At 46.1% G+C, this 12,280-nt stretch overlaps 2 protein-coding genes across 8 annotated transcripts in view; one reads left to right on the plus strand and one right to left on the minus strand.

The window, feature by feature from the left end:
• LOC122525161 (ankyrin repeat domain-containing protein 50) overlaps positions 1-7,010 on the minus strand; it is a 34,742-nt gene extending 27,732 nt beyond the window's left edge. For all 7 annotated transcript variants that reach the window (XR_006305722.1, XM_043647824.1, XM_043647822.1 and 4 more), the window contains exon 1: positions 6,856-7,010. The gene's annotated coding sequence lies outside the window, so the exon portion shown is untranslated. The remainder of the gene's footprint in view (positions 1-6,855) is intronic.
• The window catches only part of LOC122525009, a gene marked incomplete at its 5' end in the record, with an annotated part of 59,848 nt that overhangs the window by 30,150 nt on the left and 17,418 nt on the right, over positions 1-12,280 (plus strand). The gene's annotated exons all lie outside the window — the stretch shown is intronic.

The raw sequence follows: 12,280 nt of genomic DNA on the forward strand, positions 1-12,280 counted from the left end.
TCCTCCGTCGCCCACGCGACATTCTCGCGCTTTTATTCCGACATCCCGCGTACTTCTCCTTTGCGATAATATTTTCTACGATTGTCTCTTATCGCGTTCGCTAACTTTTTATCGATAAACTTTGCGATACGCGCTTTATACGGCCGAAGAAGATCCACGCAGGAACGCGCACACATGGCCCGATGTTTAATTCATGACGATGCATTACTCATTCATCCGTTCCATCATGTGGAAGGTACTTCCGAGAAGAATGCCGTAACAACTTACCGAAGGCCTTCTCTCTCTCTCTCTCCCACTTGGATTACTCCGTCGGAATCGCGTAGTAGGCGGTTTCGGGCATAAATTGGAAAACTCGTCGATGTTTTTCGAGATTCTTGGCTCTTTTCCCGATCGAAATTCGAAAGAGTATCGTGGGTGGTACGCAATCGAAGCGATTCCCGCGATAAGCCAATTACTTCGACCTCTTCGACCCCGATCTTCGAAGAACGATAAGATTTTCTACGATCGAGCCCCATTTCTTCCTAGATCTTGGAATATTCGAGCGAGATTTGGAAATCTCCGCTCGCATAGGCGTTTTCTCGTTGTTACATAACCTGCAAGAGAATCGCGAAGTTGCGCTCGGTTTCTTTTACGAAAGGTTGGCTGCTAAAGAGTAGTTTGGGTTTGGGAACGAGGCTCGAAATAAAGCGCCACCCTGTAACGACGTGCACACTCGTGAACTGAATAATTCTCGAGCCCTCTGCCGAACGAGGATGTCGCAGATGCTGCAAATCGATACTTTCCTCCCCCACCCACCCATCTCTCTCTCTCTTTCTCTCGTTCCCTATTTAGTGCACTTTACGTTTGAACGTCGAGCAACTGTTCCTCTCCAGCTCCATCTCGGTACTTTCTCCTCTCGTCGTCGTCGTCGTCGTCGTTCGCGCGACGTTGTTCTCCTTTGCGCGTCCACGTCGCTCGATAATACGCGACCCAATCATTCTCCGAGAAATCCTCGAATTCGACCATCGCGAAATTTGAACAAAAGTGTCGTATCCGTACGTTTCGTCATCGTTTAACGAGATTATTATGCAAACTCGCGCCATCGTTTCTTCCAGCGATGATATCATCGACGGGAACGAACCTTACCTAAATGAAATTTCGCCGAGAAGATGTAAGCTCGAAGATAAGGACATTATTCTCGCGAGAACGCGACGTTTTCCGTGACGTTCTCTCCGTGACTCGCGGTCGAAGACTTCGAATTAACAGATAACGTTCGATATAACGAGGAGCATTCATAGATGCCTTTCCTCTCTTTCTCTCTTTATTCCATAATTTATGAGTTACTTCCCCCTCCGTTGAATTTCATCACCCTTGAACGAAAGTTTCCGCTTTTATCGCCGCTTATCCGAACAATTTTGCGTCAAAATGTAATCTTCGATTCGTCCGAAGAAACACTCGGCATCCTTTTTTCTCGTTCGGTTTGCTTGCATGGAAACAACATCGAATTAGAGATACGAATCTGGATAATTATTATTATTATTATTATTATTACGCATCCCAGACTCGAATAAAAAAAAAAAAAAAAAAAGAAACGGCAGCGGAACGCTCGCGGCTGCTTTCGCTCCGCGTGAAAATTATTCACGACTCTAATCAAGAGTGCGTATCTACCTCTCCTCTTTTTCCTCTCTCGAGACTCTCGACCGAGATCTACGATTTTCTTCCGAGATCGCAGAATTCAGTCCATTACGTTTATTACGCTCCCGCGATCTTTCTCTCTATCTTCATCGCGATGTTCGGCGATTTCTAAACGACCGTTTCTGCCACGCTGAATCTCTAACGAAGCGTGAATTATTTTTATAAAACAGTCCGACGTTCTCTTCGGCTCTCGAGGAAAATCAAAAATTACACGCGCGAGGGCGAATCCTTGGGGGAGATCGCGCGCGGATAAGCGACGAGTAGTTCGAAGAAAAAAAGAAATACAAGTTTTAGATTCGAATTCGCGAGGGCAACGGCGACGATGATCGTTTGCAATCGCCTAATAGATTAGAATGACGGAAAAGGAATTCGTTGGGTTCGGTCGAACAATTTTTCTTCTTCCTAGGTGGAACGAGCGGAGGATATAAAAGCTTGTTTGGCCTCGATGACATAAGCAGCGCGAGCGTTAAATTAACGTCAGGAATAAACGATTCTACCAACTTTTGGACCGCTCGGAATATCAACTATCCGTACGTGTTTCCGTCCGAATGAAAAGAGAACGATCGTTCGAAGTGGTGCGCGCGTTTGTGTCAGCAACGTTCAAGCGAAACAACAAATTAAGTTTCAGACGAAACGAGAAGAGTCGACGATCGAACGCGAACGAAGGGAAGGAGGCTCTAGTAGAAAGGGAATGTTGGAAGTCAACTATCCATGGAAAGGCGAGTTTCGTGACTGGACTACTTTGGAACATTGAATTTCCTTTCTAAAAGGGATAGAATTTTCTCAACCGAGAGGAAGCAATAGGACTCTTTCCTCTTTGCTCGTCTCCGAGAGAAAGAGAGAATCAAATTGGAGACGTTTACGCGACCAAACGGTAGACGGACCCCCTTAAAACGCCAACCGACTTCAAAGTTGTTCGTTATTAGGGAAATTTTCCGAGACCTTTCGGCGTTACTTTTCCTACCGAGCATCGCGAATTTTGGAGGGCTACGCGTTTTTTTTAAATATCTGCGCCGAATATCTTCCCCCCAACGATCGAACGATTTTATCCGCGACGTTTCGATCGATCGACTACCGCGTTCTACCGGAAATGAAAAAGAGTTAAGTGTATTTGATAATAGAATATAACGATACATCAATAACGTCGAGAGCAAAGGTGCGCTTGATATAACGTCGATTTGTCGACTCTAAAGAATTCAAGGAAAAAGAGGGAAAAGAAATAAAACAATAGCTGTGACCGTCCATCTCGCGAACGAGCTTTCAAGGGTATTTGCGCGAGAGATTATTTGCTCCGGTGCTTTTGTGTTTTTCCTAAAGCAAATAGAGAGAGAGAGAGAGAGAGAGAGAGAGAGAGAACACGCCCCCGCGCAACTCCGACTCTCTTTCCCTCGCTTTCTCTCGATGCATCCAAATGCATTTTTCCGCGACCGGGAGTTTCGTCGTCGGACAATTTTCCCTGGTTATACGTATAACGAAGAGCGTTGAAATTTTCAGCACGACTCGTCGTACTCGACAAAGCGTGCTTTATTGAATTTCGCGCTAAAGCGCGCGCTCCTCGCCTACTGCCCAACGAAATCATAAACGAAGCGTAGTTCTATCGCGACGCGATACAATTATTTTCCTTGACCGCGTTACCCTTTGATAGTAATGGTCTTTTTAGAAGAAAAAAAATGAAAAAAAAAAAAAAAAGGACCTCCTCCTAGGAGAGAGCCGAGCGGGCTCGTAAATCGGCTCTTTCTCTATATCGCTTTTCCGATATTTCGTTTCTTTTCGTTACGTTATATGGCGCTTAACGAGAACGTTTTACCGATGCAACGTTATTCTATTAACCCAAATACGCCGTTGAAACTATTTCCGACTATGTTCCATCGGCAATGTACTCTTTACGTACGTATGCTAGACTACGCGATAGAGTTAGCGAGCCCAGCAGGTTATTGACATTGAAGGAAGCGGATCGATACTCAGCGTCTCAATGTCTGCTCACGGAAGTAGAATACTGATTGCTAGCATAAAGCCCATTGTGTCGGGCGCGCCTCGTTAAATATGGAGTATGGAGGAGAGGAAGAGACGCCCGTAGAAGGGTGTGCTGGGTGTCCGTCGTTTCGCCTTGGAAACGCGCGTAATGCAACCCGAGAGCCAAACCAGAGCCAAAGCATCTCTCAAAGCTTTGAGCGAGCGTATCTGGTGTGCGAACACCCCGCCGCCGCCGCCGCCGCCGCCGCCGTAGGGTTCTTCGAGGGTTCTCCCTCTCTCTCGTTATCGACTCGCGAGTCCGCGTACAATTCTAGCCAACTAATCGTTTTATCGCGCGTAACGCACTTTGATTTTTCTATTATTCGCGTTCGATACGATAAATACGATTATCTGCTAATAGTATCGTCGATTATATCATCCAGCAGTTCCTATACCGCGTATAAATATACTTTTGCGGTAAACGGAGAAGATGACGCGTACGTTTCTATTCCGATCGATGCGAGATATCGATGATATCGTTGCGCCGCCTTCTTTCGACAAAGCGTCAACGCGATTGCTAGCGCGAACATTAGTGCTGATTTCGTAGAAATCGAACGACTTCGAGGAACTATTTCCGCGCGATAAACGAGGAACAACTCTATCTTTTCTCTTTGTTTTTCTCGAATCGCGTTGCGCATTGACGAATGAGAACAATGAGCGCGTAAAGACGATCGCGAATTTTTACGTTATCCACTCGGGAAAATTCATCCTGCGTCCAGCGATGCTCGCTGGTCGTATACAATATACGCAATCGTCATCGAAATGGCCAAGTAAAAAGGAAAACTCGGATAATTGCCGATGTACGCGATCGATCTCAAAGCCGAAAATACTATTGTCTACCGTTTCGTTCCACGGTGCGCGAACCAATATCCAAACTATCGGAGCGATTCGAAATCAAACCGGTCGCCGTAGGAAAAGTTTGCAATTTTTTTCTCGGCAAAATCGATAATTGCTATTCGATTGATAATTGGTATAGAAGCGACAAAATCGAGCTACCTATTATTAACATGTAACTATGGTCGTCGTATCGAGCGGAAGAGAGACGGAATCGCGAGCTCCTCGTTACGTTGGAAGTCGTCGAGTATATTTACTCGGTTGAATGGCCCGGACGGTCCGTTTCGCTCTCTTTTGTCCGCAGTCCGAGTCTAGCAATTGCAGCTGCGACGCTCGAGACAGCGCCATTGCACTTTTGCGCGCTCTCCCCGCGTGCCAATATTAAATTCGACCGAGACCCTTGTTCCTTCCACTTCTCTCGTCTAGCCGCGAAAACGAAACGCTCTTCCGAGCGGTTCTGGGTTAATTGCTTTTAAGGTGGGATCATTTGGGAAATGAAATTAACGAAGACGTTTCGCCGAGTGGTATACGAGCAGGATCGTTCCTATCGGAAACTCGCTTTTCGCGCCGATGGAAAGACGACGACGAAAGAGTAGCAGCTGGGTCAATGACGTCACTACCTGTCTTACGGCTCGGCTCAGCCGTGGGGTATGGGTCAGCTTCGCTGGCCACGCTCGACGTACTCGCGACTGGCTTCCTTCTTTCTCTCTGGCGCGCGCACCCGCGCGCACACGCATACACACATCCGCTCTACCTGCATCTCCTCCGTCTATTCGAAGTTTATGGATCGTTGGTGCACGCGGTGCATTCTCACGAACCTGTTTCGTAACAAAACACCGACGGTCCGATATCTCGGTCGCGCGAGCTCCAAGATTCTACGAGCTTATCGAAGTGCTCTTCTCCTTCGTCCATCCGTCCCTCCGCCCTTCGTCCCTCCGTCCGCTCGCTCAACGGAATACGCGATCGATACTTTCTTCTTCTTCTTCTTCTTTCCTTTTTCTCTAAGAGATTGGCACACGCACGCAAAGGAGCATCGTCGTTCCGTACCTACGACTATGGATAGAAATAAAACGTCGATGGAGAGAAGGGAAAACTAGCCGATTAACCGTTCACGTGTGAGATGAATTACCGCCTAAATTACATTTAAATGGATCAAAATCGATGAGCAACGTCGACGACTGCACCTGCACCTGCATCACTCTCCGCGCGCCTTCCATTTCTACCGAAATTTCAATGAATTACAAAACTTGCTAGGGTACTTTTCGACTATTTCGAACATGGATACATGACTTCTGGCAATGTTTTATTACCTAGAACATCGTAAAAATGGACTGATTGCAGAAACTGCTCGCCATATTTGAACGTCGATAATCAACGACGAAATATCTCAATGAAAATGTTTATATTAACGAATACGTAATTAAGCCGATGGTGGTTCGCTTTCGAAAATGAACGCGAGTGTGTTATCGTAAACCTATGTAGCGGTAGAAAATATAATCATAACGTACTTACGTACCCACTTGCAATTTTCGATGCAACGTATAATTTAAAGTCCGGCTTGCTCGGAAGCATCTAATAACGATGATTACTCGCGGATAGAATAGTTGCGTGTTCTATCAACGATATCCCCCCGACAGCGCGTATCCTTCAAATACAAACGTTCTTCCAATCGCAAAAACATTGTTTCCGTAAGTTTAATTTAAAGAAAAAAGACGAACTCGACTCGACGGATACTACACACTTTGGCTGACTGACTGACTGACTGACTGACTGAGCGACTGACTGACAGCGAAGAGAAAGGAAAGCGAACCCTGTCTACTGCTCTCTCGTCGGAGTTATTTCGATAATCGAAGTTCGAGAAGTACGTTTAAGCGAGAGGAAGATATGATAACGCATACGCGCGTGTGTAAGTGCGTGCGCGTGTTCCCATACGAAAAAGAAAGAACCGGTAAAGGGAGAACCAGTTTTCCGTTTCTTGCTTACGGAAATACGCTTGGATGTATCTGGCATCGTTACGATCAAACGCTTCGATCATTACCAACAATAATACGATACGAGGATTTTATCGACATAGGCTAAACTGGCCGCGTTCTCGATCGATACGACCTATCGCCCTGCTCTTTTTTCCGAGTCAGCTCCGTCGTCCCTTTGTTCTTTCGCGTTAGCCTACCAGAGAAAAAAGTTCAAATGACGCGAGACGAAAGAGGAAGACGTTTAATTTGGGAGAGCAGAAATGCCACGTATTCCTCGAAACGAGGAAAGGAAGGTCGGGCGCAAAAGCGAGCAAAAGGAAAAAGGAAAAGCTTATATATTTAGTCCGAGTTCTTTTCTTACCGAGAAGGAAGGTGATAAACTCGCTGGTCCAACGGTTCATCCACGCTCGATCGATTAGCACAGACTTATGACAAGTACGCGTAATGGCGCCATAAACAAAGAGAATAGGCACTCCTCTTTGGGAAAACGTAAGCACGACGAGGATGGCGACGAGGATGGCGGCGAGGATGGCGGCGAGGATGGCGACGAGGATGCCGCCGACGACCACGACGATGAAATCGTCGACGTGACGCGACGCGACGCTCGGAAATACAAAAAAAAGGAGAAGCAGACGCGAACCCAACCACGGACGCCGCTCGACTGAGGCGCCGGCGTGTTTACTCCCCACTCCCGGACTCCCCCTCCATTGGGCATTCGATCGCGCATACCCACGCCCCCACCTACGCGCCCCGGAGCGCAGCGCAGTTCAGCGCGGCTCGGCGCAACGCGGCGCGGCGCGACGCGGCGCGACGCAGCGCAGCGCTTCAACCACCTTCTGTTCGGCCGGGTGGTGGTCTCAGCTGTGTCCTAACGTTCTTTCCTCTTTATCCTTTCTTACCTTTTTTCTCCTACACCTATTTTTGTCGGGGTTAAGGTACATTTTCCTTCCACGTTCTCTTATCGTCGGACGCAACCCAGACTAGATGAGCGCCTTTCGATAATTTCTTTTTATCGGTTTACGAAACGTTATAAATCGACCTAACGGTTTAGACTGTCAATTCTATCGGCAACCTTACGTACGAGATATTTTTCTTATTTTCTTTATTTAAGGTGCATCTTCTTTCCGTCGGAGCGTAGCCCGATAAATCACGCTTAAATTCGAGCCGCGCGTCGAAACGATAATATTTCACCGAGGGTAACTTATATATACCTTAGTACCGACCTACGTTCCGTTACTTTTATGCGCGCGTCTATCCCGCGTTCCGTACCCCAAGACCGCATAATTCTTACAGGGTAAAGAAAGTTTTCTCTTTCGTCGAAGTACGATCCGAATAATATCCGTAGAGTCTGCGAAGTGGTCGAACTCGAGGCCGCGGTAGAAAGCATCTTTCGCCAATCCATTAATGGGCGCACATTCGACGAAAAATACTTTTTAACTTTTTAACGATCGATTTCATTGTTTTCCAAAGTGTATCTATTTTATTCTTAGACGGCTCTTTTTTACATCCAAAGTTATCCATAATCGGAGCTCTCTCGTCCGTAGGTCTCGCCTTCTCTCGTTATTATTACGATGAGTCACAAACTGGTTGGTTCCGCCTTACGCCTTAACGAATTTTCAACCGACGATCCGTGCATCATTTCTCAATTACGACGATATCAGTTCTCTTATCGATGATACGCTAAAAATAGATTCGCCTGGCTTTTGCTCGGATTTCCGAAAAGAAGACATTTCTTATTTGCCGCGTTCTTGCTTTTCCTCGTCCGCTTCCTCCTAGACGAATTTTCTAATTAGCATTTTTCTAATTAATTAACATGGAAAATGCTGGACGTTGCGACGACCGTTGCATTCCGAATGACGCAAGAGTCGTGATTAACGAGGTTAAGGCTCTACCTCGTTAACGGTGCTACCAGTTTGACCTTTGTACTCGACGACGCATACAGATGTCCTTTGATGAGACCACTTTGCTGTCGTTTAAGTAGAGAAATATCTTGACTCTCCAAGAGAAAAACAAAAAGATGCGATAAAAGTGCATCGAACTAGAAAATATCGAGGATGCTTTCGAATCCTTTAATGCCACTCGCATGTATCATAATTAACGAGACAGCTCGAGGCGAGAAATTCAGCGGCGGGGGCATAATGTGCAACATTTTTGTACTCGGAAGCACCTTACTTTAATGCGCGAGTTCTCTTAGCTCTTGAAAATATTGGAGCAACGCGAGCTCCATCCTTTTTCCACCGTCATCGTGGAAAGGCGAAAACGCATAGTTTAATGCTAGAGTTTGGTCTTCCTGGAAGGGATTCGGAAGTTAACGGCAATATTGGAAGAATTATGGTCGTCGTTGGAAGCCGCCGACAAGCGGAGAATTCGGATATCCCGGAAATTTGTATCGGTCTAGAGTATCTTTCGGGGGCCCCTATTCTCGCGTATCCGAGAGTAGTACACCGGAAGCGAGGAGAAAAGTTACAAACGCGAGTGTTATACAATACTTTTCGTAGTCGGCTAGGAAATAAAAAAGTTCCGATCATTGTTCGAGGCATTCGCTTCGACGACCCTACGCGCTCCTTCGACTCGTATATCCACGAAAATTGTGTTACCCGATTGTAATGATATCGCTTCTCGGAGATGGCTCCGATCGATATTTCGACGTCGAAACTAAATTAGATGGCAAAGCGTCGGGAATATTCGCCGCGTCACGGAGATATCAAAACTATTATTTTCTTCGATAAGCATTCTAATGGCGCCGCGATTGCTTAGGTTCGTCTTACTTTCGACGAAATCCAAACATTCCATCGCACCTCGAAACTTTGTCTCTTTTCTTCTGAAACCGGGTTCGGACCTCGATAGATAGATTCCTCGATTTAAACCGAATCTCTCGTAATGGAGATAAACTCTGTCGTCTACGAGGAAGAAATTTGTCGTCTCGGTGATTAAATTACTCCCGCGCTTACATAAATAATGGAAAAATAAAAGGAAGAAAGTCCGCGTTTTACGTAATCGTCGCGTAAAACGAAAATGCACGATTCTATATCCGTTTGTCGAACTTACGTAACAGTGGCAGACTCGAAACCGTACAATCGTAATTGCATAACGGTTAACGGTTAAGGTAGAAGCATTTTGCGCTGTATTATCGATTATTATTGGTACGCCATCCGAAACGAACAACAACTCTATTGAATTGTAGAGCAAATGATATTTCTATCGCCGCGTGAATTATAGGAGACGGCTAGATCGCTGACGCAAACCGAGCGCACCTGGCTCTGCGTTCGATGCATCGTCAAAGTAAGGGACGTCAGGAGCGAGTAAAAAAAAACACGCGCGGATAAAATCGGTGAAGCGTACGATGCTCGCGATCTTTCCACGAGAGCTTTGGTTTCAAGACGAAAAAGCGGCGGCGCTTGTTAACGAAAAGAACCATCGGAGTAATAAAATATGTACGGGACTCGAAACTCGAGATACTCGGCCGATCTCGCTTGCGTTATTCTATCCGCTATCGCAAAGGCTTAATTACTACGAAATACATAATTACCGTGGAAAGCGTAAGGCAAGCCAATTATCCGTTTTCTACCGGGATATTTTCATTCTCGGCCCAACGCGCGAATCCGTTTCCTCGTCGAGGAGTAGGAGGAAGGTGGCGTCGTTAATTGGTATTTTGGAAGACGAAATGAGTTTAGCTCCTTGCAGGTATCGCTTAGAGAAGGCGAGTTTCGCGCTCTCGAGACAAGTCTGTGGCAACTTTCATTCTCGAATCTCGTGGGTTAGGGCGAAAGGCGATATTCAAGAATGACTGCTTTCGTTACGGTGTAAAGTATACGGCTGGAACGAGGGGAAATACGAAGAGCTGTAATGTGCTTTAAGCGACGCGAAGATCGCGCGATGCGTAGTATACGGTAACGCTAGAACCGCTAGTCGTAAATAATTCCTTTCCGCTTTCGTTTAATTAACCGATTCGCGTTAATTGACCGACGCCCGGCACGGCCATGCGATACGATAATAATTATCGAAAGCGAGGACGCGCGCGTTTCTTCAAATTTCCAATTGGAACCAATCGCTCTGCCGTTCTTCGTATTCGCCTACGAGATTTTCTTTCCCTCCTCGTTAACTTTAACGATCCTAAAGTAATCGCGAAACTTTGGATAGGACTTGTCGCGACGCGTCGCGGAAAGGAAAAAGGGAACGCGAGAATGACGGTTTTAATCCCTCCACTTGTACGCGCACTCGCTCGCTCAGTGCAACGTTTTACCTTTCGGATATCCATTTTTTCGTTCGCGCTTTTCTGATAAACATATTTCGAGCCTCGAGCATCGCGCAAAATATGAGAAAGCGAACGAATAAAACGGCTCGGCAAAGGCAAACCCCGGTGCAATTATTCCGCTTTTCCATTGAAACTCGCAAAACGGATCCCCAACTGCGACGACTACGAAGCTCCATTGACAAACAAATATTCTACGTTTTGTAACGAATGCTATTCCGGCCGTGCTACGAGTAATGCCGATGAGAAAATAGAAGACAGGGATTCTTCTCTTCTTCGCTTCGTTGCAAAGACAACTTTTTTTTAAGCTCCGCTAAAATCTAATGAAACTTCGAAGCACGGCGGTAAACTTTGAAATTTCTTCGTACAATATAGAGAAGGAATGTCGCGACAACGCGAGAGAAGAATGGAAAACACGAGAGCGCATACGTCCAAATGGAATTCCGCGAGAAGAATTTAAAAAAGGATATGCAAATTGACGAATGTATAAAATACCCGAAACTACGACGAGAGCCCCGAATCCGCCTACGTCGTTCCTGTCCTACTCCATTTACCTTACTTTTCTGATTTAAATATCGATCCTTTTGCGAACCCACTACGGTCGGCCGAAAAAAAAGATCGAGAAGTCGAGCAATAGTAATTTCCAATCTTTTCCAAAACTTGGGAAATCGAGTTCGCTCGTTGAAGTTTCTTCGACGAGGAAACGATCGTCTTGGAAATTCGGTATACGAGCGAACGAAAACGTTATGCAAAACTCACGACGAAGCAAGGTGCGAGCGGAATGGAAAAAAGGTCGTTACGCTGATGTGCGAGCTAAACCGAAACCGAAACCGAAACCGAGAGCCTTTCCTACGAAATGTGATTGCGAGGACCGCCACCTCTAACGCATCTTTATCTATTTTTTTTTCCAAGCCACTCCGGAGAGTCGGGTGTTGCTCGCTAAAGTTGCATCGCGACCTTTCCCTTGGTCCGAGGACGTCTTAATTAATCCCCCTTTCCATTTGCGAACCTCGGACTTGCCCCTTACGGTTTCCCTTACGAGTACCCAAGTAATCTGCCGTTTATTCCGTCGATCGAAATCAAGGGTGGTGTTGTATCGACGAGCGGCCAGAACTTACGATTAAATCCCATTCGAAGATTTTCATCCAACACTTTAAGAGCTTCCGACCGTCAAAGGTGATGACTTTGCGCGAACGAAATTCCATTTCCATTCGTAAAACGTAATCATCGCTTTTGCCTCGAGGAGTACCACGGGAACCAATATTCTATAGGAAGCGAAAGAAAAGTGAAATTTGACTCGAAGATCAAAATGCAAAGGGGAAATACGAAACGCGGGAAAGTTTGCGACCGAAGCAAAAACTAAATACCGTAATACGATTTGCGATCGTATAAGTTGTAACAAGTTGGCGAGTCGCGTGGGCGAAGCAACCTAAATGTCGGTGGACGTTAAGGTCGAAAGTCTACCTCCTACGTATAGGAAATATGCCTACGTAACATAGCTGGTCTACGCGCATCGATTGCCTTTCCTTCTCTC

This window comes from Polistes fuscatus, unplaced genomic scaffold, assembly GCF_010416935.1.
Source record: "Polistes fuscatus isolate 324 unplaced genomic scaffold, CU_Pfus_HIC Scaffold8, whole genome shotgun sequence".
Taxonomy (NCBI): Eukaryota; Metazoa; Arthropoda; class Insecta; order Hymenoptera; family Vespidae; genus Polistes; species Polistes fuscatus.